Source organism: Cyprinus carpio, chromosome A3, assembly GCF_018340385.1.
Source record: "Cyprinus carpio isolate SPL01 chromosome A3, ASM1834038v1, whole genome shotgun sequence".
NCBI classification, from domain to species: domain Eukaryota; kingdom Metazoa; phylum Chordata; class Actinopteri; order Cypriniformes; family Cyprinidae; genus Cyprinus; species Cyprinus carpio.
This window is the reverse complement of record NC_056574.1, coordinates 10240075-10250312: the sequence shown is the minus strand read 5'-3', so window position 1 is coordinate 10250312 and position 10238 is coordinate 10240075. Positions and strand designations below refer to the sequence as shown.

Below are 10238 nucleotides of genomic sequence, written 5' to 3'. Positions count from 1 at the left end.
TTAACAATCAAAAACAATCAGTCTGGTTTGATGATCATATGAGACAATTTTGCTTAAAAAAATGCAAAGAAGAAACAAAAACAATTGACAAAATATTTTGTCTGATGATCAAGACTGCAGAAACTGAAAGCACACCTCTGACACTGATGGTGTTGAGATTTGCTCTCATATATTTGTACCTCTGAACACAGAATCATATTCATACACCATGACAAGGGATTTAATGAGTTTATGTCCGTGTGTCCAACCACAAAGACTCAGTAATGGATATACAAAAGTGCAATACAACATGACAATAGTCCATGTGCAGCATGCTGTCTTTCTTGGTTCAGGACCTAAAATCTAGTAAAGGATCCATTAACCTTCTATCCACTGGTGGTGGATGAGTAGATACCCCACTTCTATGTAAAGCACTTTGAGTGCCCAGAAAAAGTGCTGCTATATAAATGTAAGGAATTATAAATTATTAAAGATGTTTAATGGCTTTTAACATATTAAGAGCCATGAAAACACCAGACTCATAAGAGCCATTTGTTCTGTTCTTATATTTCATTAGTGTAACAAATCTGTTAGTTGCTAAACTACTCTTTTTACTCTGGTTAAGTGTAACACTTCAAGTAACACATACTCAAAGATCAACAGTTGACTGGAATTATTAACTATTGCACACATAATTTAGCTGTTGCACACATCAGTGTACAGTCACACAGTAGGGTCACGGCAGTAACTGACAATTGAAAGAAAATTACTTTCAGACTCATTTTAAAGAACATTTTAAATAATATTTTTTTTGAATTAATTAAATTGTATAAATAAATTCAAGATAGATATTCTTGACTTGGTGTGACTTGACTTCAAACATGGGGTGCACAAAGTATTTGTCTGGGATTATAATATCATTTAATGGATAAATATAATTTTTGTGAAGAAATTGTAAGAAAAGACATTAATAAATGGACATGACATGTAACCTAAATTACAGAGATTGCATGTGAAAGAGGAAGTACTATACAGAAAGATAAAACAGTGTGAAGAGAAGCTGACATCAGTGGGTTTCAGATCTGGTTTTATTCTTGCTTCATGCAGAATAACATAAGAATCATAATCAGTGTTGCTTGCAAAGCATCAAGTATTACTATTGATCATACATGTGATTCATGTTTTTTTTATATAAATCTCTAACTTTTATTACAGTTTTTCTCAATTGCAATATAAAAAAGCATTACATTAGGCACAACTATTAACACTATTCTTGTGTTTCACAACTCCTACACATATTCAGCTCTTAACAAATCCCAATGTCACCACAACCAGCAGTTCTCACAGCGTGAACACTAGTGTGCATCATGTGTACACGCCTGTCAGAACCACAGGATGTGTAAAATAATCATGTGTGAATACATTTGCTGCGTGTGAAAAAAAACAAAAAAAAACCTTCAGGAATTGATTCAAACTTGATAGTATTCTTTGGTAGCACTTTATTTTACAGTACGTGTACTCCACTGTTACGTACATGGCAAATATCTTGTACCTACAAGCAAATTGAGTGGTAACACAAGGTGCTACCTGAAGTGTATGTACATGGTAACAAATAAGAAACACGGCTGTACTTAACAGTCGTGGCATGCATGGCAATTATTTTGTACATACAGACAAGTGTGGGTACTTACAAGTAGTGTCCGTACATGGTAACTAATTAGACACTTTACAGTACTTACTAATGTATATAAAACCCGATTCTGTAGTGCTTAGGGACAAGTGGATACAAACAGGCACATCCTCACAGTATCTGTATATGGTAACTAACAAGACACATAACTGTACATACTAATGATATGTACATGTACAATGTGTAGCACCTACAGAAAATGTGGTATTATGTGGTAGAAAAGGGGTAAAGAAAATATGATTATATCTACACTGTACTTGCACATTTGCGCTGGCTCCCCTGTTTGTTTTAGAATTAAATATATTTACATTTTTGTATATAAATCATTAAACAACCAGGCACCTTTGTACCTCACAAACCTCTTGATACCTTATAACCCCCCTAGAGATTTGTGCTAAGAACACTATAAACATCTGGTAGTGCCTTATTCGGCATCAGAAAGGTGATAGGGCTTTTGCAGAAGTTGGGCTGAGATTGTGGTTATTTGTGATTGAACATATCAGATGCTAAATCTCTGTCAATGTTTAAGAAACTCCTGAAAGCTCACTTGGGGGTGACAGTTTATGTGAGTTAAATTATGTAGGAGATTATTTGTGATTGATAGATTGGTCAGTATGTGTGTGATGGTGTTTTGGTTGTTTGCTTTTATGTAAAGCACTGTGGGGTTCACTCTTGGGGTTCTTTTAGTAGTGCCATATAAATAAAAAAACAAACCAAACCAAGGTCCAAAACGGTAGGAAAAACATCACTGCAGTACTCCAGGTGACTTCAGTGGTTTAATCTCACTTTAATGATGTTTTTCCTACCGTTCTGGATCTTGAATGTGGTAGTTCTGCTGCTCTCAGTGGGGGGTGGAAATGCTCTCGGATTTAATCAAAAATATCTTCATTTTTGTTCTGAAGATGAACAATGACATGAGAGTAATTAATGACAGAATTTTCATTTTTGGGTGAAGTATCCCTCTAAGAATAATCCCAACGCAAAGCTATCAGCAAAATCTTTCACTTCAACACACAAGGTTTCAGTTTTGAGGCTGGAGATAAGTGTTCCTTACAGTAGCATTCCCAGTGTACCACACTTGTGGTTTTGGCCACTTGAGAGTGCAAGACGGTCCCAGGTCTCAAAAATGCAAAAGTTCAGTGCCCTTAATGCTCTTAACCCACACTTCAGAACAGTATTTGAGACTAAGTGTATCCAATCATGCATCATGTCCAGGAACTCATGTGTCCCAAAATGAAATGTCAAGGAAAATATTCGTATCACACACATATTGACCAATCTAACAATCACAAATAATCTCCTATATAATTTAACTCACATAAGCTGCCACCCCCCAAGTGAGCTTTCAGCAGTTTCTTAAACATTGACAGAGAATTAGCATCTGATATGTGCGGGCAAATTATTACACAATCTCAATCTTTCTGATGCCGAATTAGGCACTACCAGATTTTTTATGTGTTCTTAGCACAAATCTCTAGGTGGGTTATAAGGTATCAAGAGGTTTGTGAGGTACAAAGGTGCCTGGTTGTTTAATGATTTATATACAAAATTAAAATATATTTAATTCTAAAACAAACAGGGAGCCAGAGCAAATTTGCAAGTACAGTGTAGATATAATCATATTTCTTTACCTTTTTTTTACCACATAATACCACACTTTTTCTGTAGGTGCTACACATTTACATGTACATATCATTAGTATGTACAGTTATGTGTCTTGTTAGTTACCATATACAGATACTGTGAGGATGTGCCTGTTTGTATCCACTTGTCCCTAAGCACTACATATTTACCATGTATATACATTAGTAAGTACAGTAAAGTATCTTATTAGTTACCATGTACGGACACTACTTGTAAGTACCCACACTCGTCTGTATGTACAAAATAATTACCATGCATGCACGACTGTTAAGTACAGCCGTGTTTCTTATTTGTTACCATGTACATACACTTCAGGTAAGCACCTTGTGTTACCACTCATTTGCTTGTAGGTACAAGATATTTGCCATGTACGTAACAGTGGAGTACAGTACTGTAGAATAAAGTGCTACTGAAGAATACTATCAAGTTTGAATCAATTCCTGAACGTTTTTTTTTTTTTTTTTTTCACAGCAGCAAATGTATTCACACATGATTATTTTTACACATCCTGTGGTTCTGACAGGCGTGTACACATGATGCACACTAGTGTTCACGCTGTGAGAACTGCTGGTTGTGGTGACATTGGGATTTGTTAAGAGCTGAATATGTGTAGAGTTGTGAAACACAAGAATAGTGTTAATAGTTGTGCCTAATGTAATGCTTTTTATATTGCAATTGAGAAAAACTGTAATAAAGTTAGAGATTTATATATAAAAAAAACATGAATCACATGTATGATCAATAGTAATACTGATGCTTTGCAAGCAACACTGATTATGATTCTTATGTTATTCTGCATGAAGCAAGAATAAAACCAGATCTGAAACCCACTGATGTGAGCTTCTCTTCACACTGTTTTATTTTTCTATATAGTACTTCCTCTTTCACATTCAGTCTCTACAATTTAGGGTACATGTCATGTCCATTTATTAATGTCTTTTCTTACAATTTTCTTCACAAAAATTATATTTGTCCATTAAATGATATTATAATCCCAGACAAATACTTTGTGCACCCCATGTTTGAAGTCAAGTCACACCAAGTCAACAATATCTATCATGAATTTATTTATACAATTTAATTAATTCCAAAAAAATATTATTTAAAATGTTCTTTAAAATGAGTCTGAAAGTAATTTTCCTTAAATTGTCAGTTACTGCCGTGACCCTACTGTGTGACTGTGCACTGATGAGCAACAGCTAATTATGTGTGCAATAGTTAATAATTCCAGTCAACTGTTGATCTTTTGAGTACATGTGTTACTTGAAGTGTTACGCTTAACCAGAGTAAAAAGAGTAGTTTAGCAACTAACAGATTTGTTACACTAATTCATTATATAAACAGAACAAATGGCTCTTATGAGTCTGGTGTTTTTGTGGCTCTAAACATGTGAAAAGTCATTAAACATCTTTAGATAGAAGGTTAATGGATCCTTTACTAGATTTTAGGTACTGATCCAAGAAAGACAGCATTCTGCACATGGACTATTGTCATGTTGTATTGCACTTTTGTATATCCATTACTGAGTCTTTGTTGTTGGAACGGACATAAGAATCATTAAATCCCTTGTCTTGGTGTATGAATATGATTCTGTGTTCAGAGGTACAAATATATCAGAGCCAAACTCAACACCATCAGTGTCAGAGGTCTGATAAAATAGAAACAGATGGACATGTGCTAATTTTTGTGGTTTGGTTTGTTCTGTTTGAGCTCGGTGACATTAACCAGTGTGAGAGCAGCAGCTGATCACTAGTTTCTGCTTCTTTACTTCCATAAAATTAGGTAAGTTATAAATACAGATAATACCATATTATAAAGATCTGTCAAAGTATTGTTTCATTTTCCTTGTTCATACAAAGAATATTACTTCTCATAAAGGCAGATTGATGCTGTTCAGTTTGATACTGAATCATGACAACATTTCTGTCAAAAACTTGCATGTTAGTCAGTGTGATATTATCTGAAAATATTACAAGATTATTAACAATCTTAATTTTTTCTCTCTAACACCTGAGGTGTATTTGTATGTCTTTAATGAGTCATTGTGTTGACTGTAGGTATCAGGAAGTCTCGAGTCTTTAACCGTCTGTCATTATTCGGTCAGTATGGAGCTCAGTCAACTTCATCTTGTGCTCCGTGAGTACTGCTTTCTCTTGATGTATTTCAGTGGATTTTAATTGTTTTTATATTGTGAACAGGATCAAGTAATTTAGTGTTCCTGGATTCTTTTCATGCTGCTCTCAGACTTTCAAATCCTGTCCTTCCATGATATATGAGTAAAAATGAGCTTGAGGGAGTAAGTGTGCAGTGAGTTCTGGATGTGAAAGAGAAATGCACTGTTTTGGTCAGTCTGTTTTTGTGCTTTTTAATAGTGTTTGTTGAATCAGTTCTGTTGGCTTGTTTTGCACACATGCTTTAACTAGATGTTCACTAGTACACAGTTCTCTCTTTTTACTCTGCTTGTGATCAAACTGTCTCTCTGCTACGATGATGGGGAAAAAAAAAAGAAATGAATTAAGCTAAATATCGATTTATGTTCTGGCCTTTACTCCAGGCTGCAGAAGCATGGAGTGGGTTTGCATTTGGTCACAAACTTCATTCCACGATGCGTTCCTTTTCCTGTTCTTATTTATTTTATTCAATAATTGCTCAACAAAACAACAATTAAAATGAAGATACAAATTATACAAATTAAATTCATTCATTCAACAAAAAAAGGACTTTCCACAAAACAACACATTTGAGGTATTAAAAAACTGTGTCTGACCCGCTCCATTACTAACGGCGTTAACTGATTAAATAAAACAAAACATGACGGATACAAATTACACAGTGAACATCTTTATTTAATGATTAACTGATTAAATAAAACAAAACAAATAACATTTAAACATAAATAGTAAAAGTGAAAATAAAATTTTATAATACATTTTTTCTTAAATGGCATATGACATAAAACAGCATATTTTATTTAGATATTGACACAAAAACTATATTGTGAGGCTGAGAAACGTGAGAGTAAAATGATGGTGTCTTAGCAGCAAAGGAAGAATATAGTCTACCTTTATGTGGCTAATGTAAAATACACAATATCAGCTCCATGTTCACATTCTAGTGAGTTTTTCTCTGTGTTTTAGTGCTGATTTCAAGCATCCACTCTGCACACACTGAAGGTGAGTGAATTTCATCACATATTCAGTTGAGTGATTCTACACTGTTACAAACTAGCTGTGAAAAAGATTGTTTAATATATGATTTTAAATACACCTCTTACAAGTTATTTTTGTGTTGTGACTACAGGAAAATAACAGTGCACCATAGCAGTTGCCAAACACGCAAATCTTTTCCTCAATGATTCAGGAAGACACTATATAGGTTAAGATAACAGCTAAAGACAACATTCGTCTTAGTCCTAACTAAGTCTGTTTTAACCCCTGTGTGGATTTTACCCATACGGCTCTCTTGTTGTATTAATCAGTAAAACAAGCTCCATTTGATTGAATTTCTATTATTGGATATATTTTTTATTAACATTATTTCATCTTGTGAGATTGGTTGTCAGTTGCAACAGAAAAGACCAAAACCCACAGTAACCATTAAACCTGCTCAACATGTGTTCAGTAGAAGGGGACTAGTCCACTCTCAGATTGTGACATATATAGTGAAGGAGTCACTAGCTGGCGCTACATGGCTGGGTATAAAGAAGGTTCAACCACGTGTTTCGAGTGATCAACAGGAACACACACTCAAGGTCTGTTACTGAGTCTGACGCAGGTAAATACACCTGTAGAGGGGGGAGGGGGAATCAGAGACAAGAAGGTCAAGGCTGGTCACAAAAGAGTGATTGCAGTTACCTGAGGATTATGATCCCAGAGCTGTTTTAATCATTTCTTACGTTGATAAAACATTTAACATGTTATTAATGAGTGATTTCTCTATTTCAGATCCCAGAGCTGTTTTAATCATTTCTTACGTGGTTAAAAAAACAAACTTTGAATCCGGTTTGGCTAAAAAAAATAATTCATATCCTGATCATAATTGTCATAATATCCTGAAAGATAATTTCAGTTTCTGCAGTCTTGATCATCAGACAAAATATTTTGTCAGCTGTTTTTGCTTCTTTTCATTATTTTTTAAACAAAATTGTCTCATATGATCATCAAACCAGGTTTCACTAAATATTTTTTGATTGTTCAACATTACCAAATGAGTACTCTAAACAAAGTGAGTCATGATGTATCTACTCTGCAACACTTCTGTTTAAATAAGCTTTCAGAACTAATACCAGTTTTTCTATTTAATGTTGACCTCTTTGCCATTTTGAGTTTTATTGGTAAACTGCTGGTAAATGTAGTACCCTCACTGCCGTGATGAGTGGGAGAAAAAGTATAAATGATGCAACAGGACACGGGCGGAGCTGCTGCTGCTTTCAATCATCAGAGTCTGTGTATTGTTTTTTTAACCATTTTTTAAAACAGTTTCAAATACATCTATATGTCAATAATGACAGAGCATCACTTCAAGAGAAGTCACAATATAGAAAAAAGTAGTACATATATACAGTCTTTCATTGACTACTGTGTTCACAAATTAAACACTATAAAATACTAATTTCTAACATATAATATACACGTGACATTTTCCACTCTTCCTGTGTTTTACATTTAAATGAACCCTGACAATGTGTTCATATATCAGCAAAACTTACAATTGTAATAATCACATTATTTAACTGAAACAAATCATACTGGTGGATTCACTCTAATATCGCGTCATCCCTGAGACCGCATGGTCTCCGTCATTAAGACAGAATAGATCATGACGTCACACGCGACACACAGACGTAACTTGAAGCGAACTTTTACACAACTCAAATTAAACACCTTAAACTCTCTCATTTTACATTCGTCATAACTCTCTGACATGTCAAGAACATATTTCTTATAACACTTAATGTGATACCATACTCTGATGAGGGGAGATAAAAGTATAAATAATACACAGGACACGGAGCCGCTGCTGCTTCAATCATCAGAGTCCTGTGTATTGTTTTGTTAGGGCTGGGCATCGATTCCAAAAAGAATCGATTCCTCGATTCCGAGGCGTTGGGAATCGAGAGTCGATTTCAAAGGATGGAATCGATTCCAGCAAGGGGAATCGACTCCTCATTCAGAGTCTTTTTCAGTTCAACGAGGCTTATCTATGGGAGTCTCTCAAAAAACGGAAGGCTACATCCTACAAAAAATGGCTGCACACATTTAAATTCACGAAAATAAACAGAAAGGAAACTAGTTGGTACTGATCATTTGATTTTAGGATGTAGCCTTCCGTTTCAGAAGCACAATTCACCAAAAGCCATAATTACAAGAGTTGTGAGATAAAAGATTTTCAATTTTATATTTTAAAAAACGATTCAGAGGTTATTTTACGGTGGAACTGGCTTGTCCACAAATTTGAGCGCTGCATGACAGAATAGATCATGACGTCATTGAGGGTCTTGATCTTATTACCATCTAAAATACTATTTTTTAAAACATTTCTATCAGCCAATGATAATTATAAAAGAACACGTCACGAGCATCAGTGGCCGAGAGCGCATCTGATTAACAAATAAAACCATGAGCTCTATCAGTTATTAGCCTTTCAGTGTACAGGTTTGTTAATATTGTTGCAAAAGTATACAGTCAAAGTAAACTTCTATCAGCGAATCAGCTGCACTGTGCACATTTATTTTAGACAACTTCATGTCTTATTTAGTTTCATGCGAGATAAACGCATGTCCCTGCTGAGAAGCCAAAGAGTATAGAAGCCCAAGAGGCGAAAACTCTGTTGTGTTATGGGTAACAGTCTGTAGATGGCGCTGCGGAGCGCGGCCGCCATTATGGACTGAAAGCTGTCCTGAAATCGTTAGCGTCCAGTTTGCTATAAATTTTGTATAGAAATCTCTATACAAAACCTGAACTGGAAAGCTAGTAGCTGGCTAGTAGTACACATAGTTTGGCTGCTTCCGAAAGATAATGGTCATAGAGTTCTTTTGTTGTTCATGTGATGCACTTTTGCTAAATTAGTGGACACGCTTTTTGACTAAGCTTCCCATTTCTATGTCAATGCCTCTTCTCTCTCACAAAAAGAAAAAAACATACAAACAAACTCCTCAAATAAACACAAATGCACACACAATAGATGGTGTGTGTTATCTGATTAATTACTGAGAATCTTAATGGCACCACTTCACAAAAATTTTAGTACTGTTTATAGGTCATGTGTGAATTGCAAGATTGCTCAGGAATAATGCACATCCCCTTTTTTTTTAGTACCTTTCCGTCTGTAATAGGACATTCACAGATGTGTTTTTGTCTTGCCATTGAAACGTCACCTGTGTGCACGTTCACTGAAGATGTTGAAAAAACAAGTTATTAATATTGTTTGTGAAAATTCCGATGTAAAAGATGAACTCTTTAGAAATGCTCATTTATAATTTTTATTTATTTATTTATTTATTTATTTTTCCAAATCATATAATATCTGGTGATTGGTCACTAATGTCAAAATCAACATTTGAATTAAATTTATTACTGGGTTGTCTGCGATATATATTATTTCTGAATTTCTGTTTATTCATATACAGGAAAATGCATAATAGAACATAATATTGATAGATTAGTACGGTTTGCATAAGGTAATTTTTAATAATTGTGTATCTTTGCAAACCGTAAAAAAGGGTTGGGTAGGCTAATGAAGCCGATTCAGTGGGGGACATACCCTTACGCGAAAAGTATATAGGAATCTTATAGTATTTTGGGACAAAATATTATAGTAATCTTACAGGAATACAAGGCCTGATAGTGAGTATTTGGGACATACTACAGAAGTACAATAAGAACTACTATAGAAATACTATAGCAGCTTAAAAATATTATAGAGG

At 34.7% G+C, this 10238-nt stretch overlaps 1 long non-coding RNA gene across 1 annotated transcript; it reads left to right on the top strand.

The window, feature by feature from the left end:
* The first annotated feature begins 4969 nt into the window (after nucleotides 1–4969).
* On the top strand, nucleotides 4970–6486 carry LOC109100399. Its single transcript, XR_006153983.1, has 3 exons — nucleotides 4970–5095; nucleotides 5371–5449; nucleotides 6451–6486. It is a non-coding gene; the product is annotated as an uncharacterized LOC109100399 (long non-coding RNA).
* Nucleotides 6487–10238: the final 3752 nt, after the last annotated feature.